The following is a 9,708-nucleotide window of genomic DNA, read 5'->3' as shown; positions in this document are numbered from 1 at the left end:
TCTATTTTTTACCCCTCCCTTAACTTCCCCCAACACTTTGCAACCTTCATTCACTCTCTGACGTACATCTGCTTCCACTCCACCATTTGCTGCAACAACAGACCCCAAGTATTTAAACTGATCCACCTCCTCAAGTAACTCTCCATTCAACATGACATTCAACCTTGCACCACCTTCCCTTCTCGTACATCTCATAACCTTACTCTTACCCACATTAACTCTCAACTTCCTTCTCTCACACACCCTTCCAAATTCTGTCACTAGTCGGTCAAGCTTCTCTTCTGTGTCTGCTACCAGTACAGTATCATCCGCAAACAACAACTGATTTACCTCCCATTCATGGTCATTCTCGCCTACCAGTTTTAATCCTCGTCCAAGCACTCGAGCATTCACCTCTCTCACCACTCCATCAACATACAAGTTAAACAACCACGGCGACATCACACATTCCTGTCTCAGCCCCACTCTCACCAGAAACCAATCACTCACTTCATTTCCTATTCTAACACATGCTTTACTACCTTTGTAGAAACTTTTCACTGCTTGCAACAACCTTCCACCAACTCCATATAACCTCATCACATTCCACATTGCTTCCCTATCAACTCTATCATATGCTTTCTCCAGATCCATAAACGCAACATACACCTCCTTACCTTTTGCTAAATATTTCTAGCATATCTGCCTAACTGTAAAAATCTGATTCATACAACCCCTACCTCTTCTAAAACCACCCTGTACTTCCAAGATTGCATTCTCTGTTTTATCCTTAATCCTATTAATCAATACTCTACCATACACTTTTCCAACTACACTCAACAAACTAATACCTCTTGAATTACAACACTCATGCACATCTCCCTTACCCTTATCCTTAACTCTTGAAAAGATCCCAGTAGTATTTTGATTAGAGGAGCGACATTAGTGGGAGGAGGAAATGCGTATTCAAGCAAATATTGTCACATTATGCAATGGGGAGGAGCCAAGTAAGATGAAAACAGATATACGAACTAAAAAATGAAAAAATACAGTAACCAGTGCTGCCAACGTCCGATGTACATTAGCACCCGTATGTTCGTTCGTTCGTGCATGCCAGTTTCACCCTGCGCAGAGACCCCTCCCCCCTGTGCAGAATCTGTTTCCAATTTTATTAATCGTTTTATTATCCTATTCCTCTTAATATCATCTCATTTTATATTCCCATTCAATATTATTTATCATTCATTCTATTTTATCTTCCTAAATTGGGTTTATTTCTTTTGTTATTTCCTTTTCACTACCCGGTTTTACATAAATTCTTCCTCTGGACTAGTTTCCCTATCCAGTTCATTCATGGTAAAACCATCACATTTTATATTTCCTTTCAATATTATTTATCATTCATTCCATTTTAGCTTCCTATATTGTTTTTATTTTCCTTTTCACTCCTCAGTTTCACATAAATACTTTCCCTGGACTAGTTTCCCTACCCAGTTTATTTATGTTTACCCTCTAGACTCCCTTATTTTTCTGTTAACCAATCAGGAACCGATACGTATTCAAAGTTTACACAAGAGGGTTGACAACTGATATTTCCCTACCCCCTTCCTTTGTCTTTTTAAGTGGTCTGTTCTTTCCCCTTCCACGAATCCCTTTTCCTTTGTAACCTTTGAACTAGTCAGGTGTCCGCCATTTCGAGTGAGATTTAATTTTTCGTATTTTACGATGGAGGAAATTATAGATACTTGTAACGGTTGCAGTATTCCGTATCTAAAACCATTTGCTAAATTCCATGGTGATTTTTGTGATTCTTCTGCCAATGTTGATATTTTCCTGAAATCACACAATGTAATTCCTCAACTCTTGCAGTGCCCCAAGTGTTGTTCCCCCCTATCTTACAGGAAAGATATTCTCGTGTTTTATTGCAATTCCGAATCCACCATACCTAAAACCAAAAAGAAACGTCGTTGTGGTTATACCGTTACTTCCTATAAAGGTATATTTTTTGGAAAAAGTCGTCTACAGTGAACCCTCGTTTATCGCGGTAGATAGGTTCCAGACGCGGGCGCGATAGGTGAAAATCCGCGAAGTAGTGACAGCATATTTACCTATTTATTTAACATGTATATTCGGACTTTTAAAACCTTCCCTTGTACGTAGTACTGTTAACAAACCACCCTTTAATGTACAGAACACTTAATGCATGTACTACAGCACCCTAAACTAAAACAGGCACAAATATTAAAGGCGATTTTATATCATGTGTTTCCTAAACACCTAAAAAGCACGATAAAAAATGGCAACCAATGTTTTGTTTACGTTCATCTCTGATCATAATGAAGAAACAAACTCATTTAGTGTACACATATATGTACGTATAGGTTAGTTTTTGCATCGATTATATTGATTATACAGTACTGTATGTTGATTTTTTTATTACCAATGTTTTAGTTTACGTATTTTTCTTAGGACTTCCAAATGAAATCTTTTTCTTTATGACGCCGCCTGAAACGACGGCGTGTACGCTCAGTAAACAACCACGCTCAGAACAAACAAGGCATTTAACGCGCATGATGATAGTGATAAATAATGATACAGTACATACAGTATTTACAGTAAAAGCATTTACAAAATATGTTACCTTACAAATATAAATTATACAGTACTTGTACGTAGCAAAGCAGGAAAACAATTTGAGAGAGAGAGAGAGAGAGAGAGAGAGAGAGAGAGAGAGAGAGAGATTGTTTTACGTACGTAAATGTAAATTTTAAACAAAAAAAATATGATAGGTTACAACATGTAGACTTTTAAAACCTTCCCTTTAACTTAATGCATACAGTACGTACATTACTAAACTATAAAACAGGTTAAAGTAAAAAATAAAGATTGTTACTGTACTCACCACGAAAGAAGTTCAAGAAAAACTTGAATGACGATGGCGATGAATTTGCTGCACAGTAGAAATGATGATGATGAAGCTGATGATGTGTTCTACTGTGCAGTCAATGATAGTATTTTACGTCTCTTCAGACGGAGGTGTCTTTTCCTGGGACACCTCTTCAACTTCTTCAATTTCTTCCGAAGGCGTACTAGCAGGAGGAACTGGCTCTTTTTTGCGAGGCTGAAAAAACATTGTGATCGGAAGTTGTTGCCGCTGCTTCTTTTTTCGATCCAAGAGCATCCTGTAGGGAGTCGTGATGTCATCAACCTTGTTGCAGAATTGCATCGAGCGAACCATATCCTCGTCCCACTCTTGTAACATTTCTTTCGCCTCCTTCATATGGTTGCAGAACTTGGCAAGCCGTTCTAATGTTAAGCCCGTTTCTTCGACATTTTCTTGGGTCTCTTCCTGGGTACCCTCACTCTCTTCCTCACTTGCCGATTTCGTCAGGTCTTCGAGGTCTGCGTCAGTTAGGGGCTGGGAATGGCAGTCCAACAACTCGTCGACGTCTTCAGTCGTCATGTCGCCAAACCCGTCACCCCCAATTATGGCAGCCAACTGCACAGATTTCCGTATTGCAGAGTGTTGGATTTCCAACGGAGTAAATCCCTTGTCGTCGTAAACAATATCGGGCCACAGCTTCTTCCAGCTCGCATTTACGGTTGCAGGTTTCATCTCTTGAAGTGCCTTTTGAATATTCTGCAGGCACGTGGCTATGGTGTACTGCCGCCAGTACGCCTTCAAGTTGAAGTCTTCATCCTCGTCATCTTGGGCAGCATCCACACACGCAACGAGGTCCGCCAAGGTATTCTTTGTGTAGAGGGCCTTGAACGCCCTGATAACCCCCTGGTCCATTGGTTGAATTAATGACGTGGTGTTGGGTGGCAGGAACTCAACCTGAACGCCCTCACGCGACAGGTCAGTTGCGTGTCCACCAGCGTTATCCATAAGGAGAAGGATCTTGAATGGCAAGCCCTTCTCTAAGAGATATTCATGGACTTGCGGGATAAAACACTGGTGGAACCAGTTGGAGGTCAGCATCTTCGTAATCCATGCTTTTTGATTATGCATCCAGTACACGGGAAGGAGATTCTTATTTTTATTTTTCAAAGCGCGAGGATTTTTCGACTTATAAATAAGCCCCGGCTTTAACAAAAATCCAGCAGCATTGCCACACATCACGAGGGTAACGCGATCCTTGAATGCCTTAAAGCCAGAGGCTTTGGCTTCCTCTTTGAACAGGAAAGTTCGCGACGGCATTCTCTTCCAAAACAAGCCGGTTTCATCCATATTAAAGACTTGTTCCGGCTTGTATCCACCTTCAGCGATAATGTTCTTGAAAGTCTGGTTCACGTAAGTTTCAGCAGCGGCAGTGTCAGCGGAAGCAGACTCCCCATGCAGGGAAACGCTTTTCAGGGCGAAGCGTTTCTGAAACTTCGCGAACCATCCTTTGCTTGCGGAAAAACGTTTCTGAGGCTGGGAATCAGTGGATGTCCCTGGTTGAGGATCATCTGCATCATCATCATCTTCAGCATGGTTGCCGTCGTCCTCTTTAGGTTCCTTTGCAGCAAAATTCTTATATAAGCTCAAAGCCTTTGTTTGGATGGTGTTCGTATCCAACGCTATGTTCTTCTTCCGGCAGTCGGCAATCCACACAGCTAAAGCACCTTCCATGCGTACGATCGTTTTATTACGCGTTGTAACGACTCGCTTCGCTGATCTGCTAAAGGTGATTGCAGCAGTCTTTCTAATGTTCGCCTCGTCCTTCTTGATGTAGCGAACGGTGGATTCGTTGATGCCAAAATGGCGGCCGGCGGCCGCGTAACTTCTACCATCTTTTAACATGTCGAGAAGCGTAACCTCAGCTATCGTCATCATCCTTCGGTGGCGTTTAGGCTCACTACCAGCCTTACTAGAAGCAGAACGCTTGGGAGGCATTGTAACAGAAAGTTCAACAAAAAGTTCAACTTAAAACAGTCGCACACAGCACAGATTAAACTTCACAAAGTTAAGAACGTCTACTCAGCAATACGCGGAAAGAGAAAGTGAACGATGCAGCCCCGCGAGAACTTTGATGCTGCGGGTAGAAGATGCGGGCAAAACACCAATCACAGGCTAGATAACAAAACTTGAGTTTTGATTCGTCATCTATCAGCGCTTGAACCAATCACAACCCGTCTTAGTACTATGGCGCGTTGGTTACTCATAGAAGATGCCCCCGCGCATACTGAATGTACGTAGATTAAGTACAATACCGTAATAATAATAAATAATGATAATAATACTGTACAGTAATAATAATAATAATAATGATTAATAATAATAACAATAATAATTTTATTAACAACAACAACAATAATAATAATAATAACAATAATAATAAAAATTTACGTACGCTATTTTACGCCTCTCTCTCTCTCTCTCTCTCTCTCTCTCTCTCTCTCTCTCTCTCTCTCTCTCTCTCGTACGCTTACAGTATTCGAAATGTGATTTTTGCAACAAAGAATATTATTGGATGCAGTACTGTACTACGTACGTATACATACAAAAGATTCATGGAAAAGAAGCACATCCATTACAGTACACACCATTCTAATATGGTATGACTGCATCTGATTTGCGTTTCACGTTCGATTTAATTTTACTACGTACTGAATTATCGTATGATCACATTCTCTTTTCGTGTTTTATTTCTTTCTGTGCTGAATTATATATCATATGTAATGCAATGAACAATCAGTAAGAGCAGATATTACTAATTACAGTATTAATGGAATTACAGGTAACAAAATATCGTATTTGGTTATCTTCAGATTTCGCGGTATTTTCGAATTTTCCGGAAAATCCGCGATATGTATATATATATGGGTTATGGGAAAACCCCGCGAAGTGGTGAATCCGCGATTGTCGAACCGCGAAGTAGCGAGGGTTCACTGTACCCCCATGGAAGACTCCCGTGACCAGCAAGTTTCGTCGTCTCGTTCGTAAAGGTAAGTGGAGAATTTTACCATTTTTAGTAAATACCTGAAGTTTGTGACCTGTCATACTACTAGGATAGGTTAGGTGGGTTTGTTAGGTTCTGTGCCCTTTTTGTACTTTTTATATATTGAATAAAACTTATATGGATTAATTATTCAAAATTCGTATGGAAATATCTATTATTTCTATCGTTGGTAATGTCGTGTCGTTGGTAACTGTGTACCATACGTCATCGTTGGTACCACTGTGTATTATTGGCAACGTTGCTAATGTTATCGTTCGCAGTACATTCGTTTAAGAGAAGTGACACCGTTGAAGAAATGCTTATATTTAAATATTTTAACACAACATATATGTCATCAGTGATTATATTTAACCATTTTAACAAAAATATGTTTTCCTGTGGGAAATAAAGTGATCTAACCGGTTTTCTCCTTCACTTCATCCGTAATAACAGCAACCAATTCGGCAACTTAAAGTTAGCCGAATTGGTTGATCTGTTTGTTTCGATTGAAATGAACATCAAATTCGGTAAAATCACGTTACTTACTATAGGAAAACATATATTTTCTCTTCGAAATCTCACCCTGTAATACAATACAAAATTACCAATTATTCCAACGTACATAAACTAAAAATTTTACGAAGTCTTTCAACACCGTTTTTTTATAACAAGGCGGTTATCACGCCAGCCTTCCGACAATCGCTGTCATGTTAAAATGAATTATTGGAACACTCACCAACAGCCAGGCGAGGCGATGGCTGTCCATTCTACCATAATCCTCATCAATGAACCAGCACTGGCACAATGTGTAGAAGCCATCCGCAATCTTTACACAAACGATATCAAGGAGCCATAACAGATCACGCGGTAGATTTTTCGCCACATAAATAAAATATGTTTTTTAAAGGTCTATTTACATCCTCGCTTCATTTACCATTACTCCTGTCATCGCTAGACATTGGAGCAAGGTATTATTTTACTATAGTTCCAACTCTTTCTATAATAATTATAGTATTATAGATGCATTTTGCATAAGAAATTGTTAAACTTTGTCTCTGAACACTTTTTGGGGAAAGTCACCATATGCGAGATATGAATGGTTATAGAATTCCTATCCTCGAAAAATTTCGAAGTGTTTTGTTTACTTTATCACAGACACAGTTTGCAGTTTGTGCTGTGATGCGAATTTGTTTTTGTTTGGAACTGCATTGTGGTTCTGATGCGAATTTTTCCCTCTTAAAATTGCATTGTGGGTAGTTACATCGTATGTCTAGGAGTCACGTGACCTGGTGAAAATCTGACAGCTGTCAGCCATATTTGCTTGTCATTTGGTTGAAGTCTCTCATAGAATTAAGCTATGTCTCTGTGTTTGTCTTGCAATTTTGATTATTTTCGATTAATTCATGATTTTTATGAAAATGAAACACGGTGCATTGAATTTTTAAGAGAACATGGAGTGCTACCTGCAGCAGTACAGTGTTTAAATTGTGGAAAACCCTGTCAATTCAGAAACGATAGAAACGTTTGGCGCTGTACGGGTTATGTTTTAGACAAAAGACACAAAAAGAGAAAATATTGTAATTTTACTGTAAGTGATCGGAAAGGCACATTTATAGATAAAGTTAAATTGCCAGTATGGAAGTTGATGATTTTTCTTTGCCAATTTTTGAGTGAATTTTGGAAACATCGCCCAATTATCAAGTATTTAAATATTTCATCAAAGACCAGTGTTGATTGGAGAAGTTTTTGTAGTGAGGTGAGTCAGTTTTGGTACAATAATCAGGAGCCCATTGGTGGTGTTGATGTTGAAGTGGAAATTGATGAAACACTAATTACTCATAGTAAATACCATAAAGGTCGCCCTCTTACCCAGTGTTGGTTGTTTGGTGGTATAGAGAGAACATCAAAAAAATTCTTTGTTGAGGCATTAATTGATCCTGGTGCTGACAATCGGAAAAGTGAAACTTTAATTCCTTTAATTAATCGCTACATTAAACCAGGCTCTATTATTTACAGTGATTCGTGGCGAGGTTATAATAAAATCAGTGAGAGTGGATACACTCATTTTCAAGTAAACCACTCAGAAAATTTTGTTGATCCCAACAATCCTAATATTCACACTCAAAATATTGAACGCTTGTGGCGTGATATTAAGGAGTGGATTAAAAGGCCTGGTATTAAAAAAGACTATTTGAAACAATACCTTGCTAGGTATTTATTTATTAAGCATTACCAGGATTCAGTTTTGCACCAATTTTTACTTGAAGCTGCTAAACTGTATCCACCTTTAAGTGACACTCACCCACCATCACCACCTAGGGAATCCTTTTCTGATGACGACGACGACGACACTGTAGATGAGCCACAACCTTCTTGTTCTGGATATAAACCATCAAAACGTTTGTGTCCATCCAATTAAGGTAAATTTTTAATTGTATTTCAATTAGTATTGTAACATAATATACTTCCCAAGTTAGGTTAGGTTAGGTTGGTTTGATCTGGTTAGGTCATTTAAACACTATCCGGGGAGGTACAGGGGCGCAGAGCACCCCGGTCAGGGCTCTGTGTCCTAGGTTAGGTTAGGTTTGTTTGATCTGTAGGTGCTCCTAATTCATTAATTCATATGCTGTTTTGTATCCATGGTGATTTACCCCACCCAAAACCCCGTGTTCCCAAAGGGTCCCCAACCTTGTTGGATGTAGTAGGGGGGTATAAGCTACTAACTGAAAAACAACTTATTTCCCCGAACTATTACTATCGTAACCATTCACAACACATTAAAACACACACGAAAATATATAATTACTCTACAAAAATGGAGTTGGAACTACTGTAAAAATTTACCTGGAGCAATTGCATGGCGAAAATGCGGATTCAACAGCAACTCTACCACGCTAAAATTACATGAATACACTGAAAACTTGAAAAGTTCCCACACGGTAACTTTTAAAGATAAATGGCGCGTTGTCAACAACTGATCTCAAAAAGTAACCAGATGGCGTTTCTTCTTTTTCTCTGGTTGCAAATTCATAAATTTCACTGCATTTATTTTCATGCATTTGTATATTGTGTATTTGTGTGTCTGTGTCTTATATGTCTTTGTCAGTAATGTATTTTATATCCATATTATATAGTGAGTGTCTTTATATATCAAAGTATTTACTTGTGTATATGTGCAACCTCACCCTCCCAAGCAAGTTCAAAAGGGAGGTGGTCCGAAAAAGTAATCAAATCAGCTATTTTTCATGTATTTGAAACCATTTTCTCCTTATAATTGCATTTATAAAGTGAATAGGCCTTATACAATAACAGAATCCAGAAAAAAAACGTAAAAAGTATTTCAGCAGTAGGCCTACTCTCCACAATTACTTTTAGTTTATGACTATACATTCCCGGAAAACGTCATCAGCTGACGACAACCTCAGAGTTAAATCCAAGGCCAATAGAATTCTATTGGCCTTGGTTAAATCTAAAGTTATTGAAGTGTCCTTATCCTTCTGTTCAACTATCAACCTATTATTATTATTATTATTATTATTATTATTATTATTATTATTATTATTATTATTATTATTATTATTATTATTATTATTAATAATTGCTAAGCCACAATCCTAGTTGGAAAAGCATAATGCTATAAGCCCAGGGGTTCCAACAGGGAAAATAGCCCAGTGAGGAAAGGGAAACAAGGAAAAATAAAATATTTTAAGAAGAGTAACAACATTAAGATGAATATCTCCTATATAAACTATAAAAAAATTAACAAAACAAGAGAAAGAGAAAGCAGATAGAATAGTGTGCCCGA

The 9,708-nt window shown here is 38.3% G+C and overlaps 1 protein-coding gene across 2 annotated transcripts in view; it reads right to left on the bottom strand.

The window, feature by feature from the left end:
- Window positions 1-8,854, bottom strand: part of LOC137640031 (activating signal cointegrator 1 complex subunit 3-like) — a 410,828-nt gene extending 401,974 nt beyond the window's left edge. For both annotated transcript variants that reach the window (XM_068372399.1, XM_068372400.1), the window contains exon 1: window positions 8,748-8,854. The gene's annotated coding sequence lies outside the window, so the exon portion shown is untranslated. The remainder of the gene's footprint in view (window positions 1-8,747) is intronic.
- Between the last annotated feature and the right edge of the window lie 854 nt (window positions 8,855-9,708).

The sequence above is a fragment of the Palaemon carinicauda genome, chromosome 4 (genome assembly GCF_036898095.1).
Source record: "Palaemon carinicauda isolate YSFRI2023 chromosome 4, ASM3689809v2, whole genome shotgun sequence".
Lineage (NCBI taxonomy): Eukaryota > Metazoa > Arthropoda > Malacostraca > Decapoda > Palaemonidae > Palaemon > Palaemon carinicauda.
Note: the sequence above shows the minus strand (reverse complement) of the source record. Positions and strands in the feature narration are given on the sequence as shown.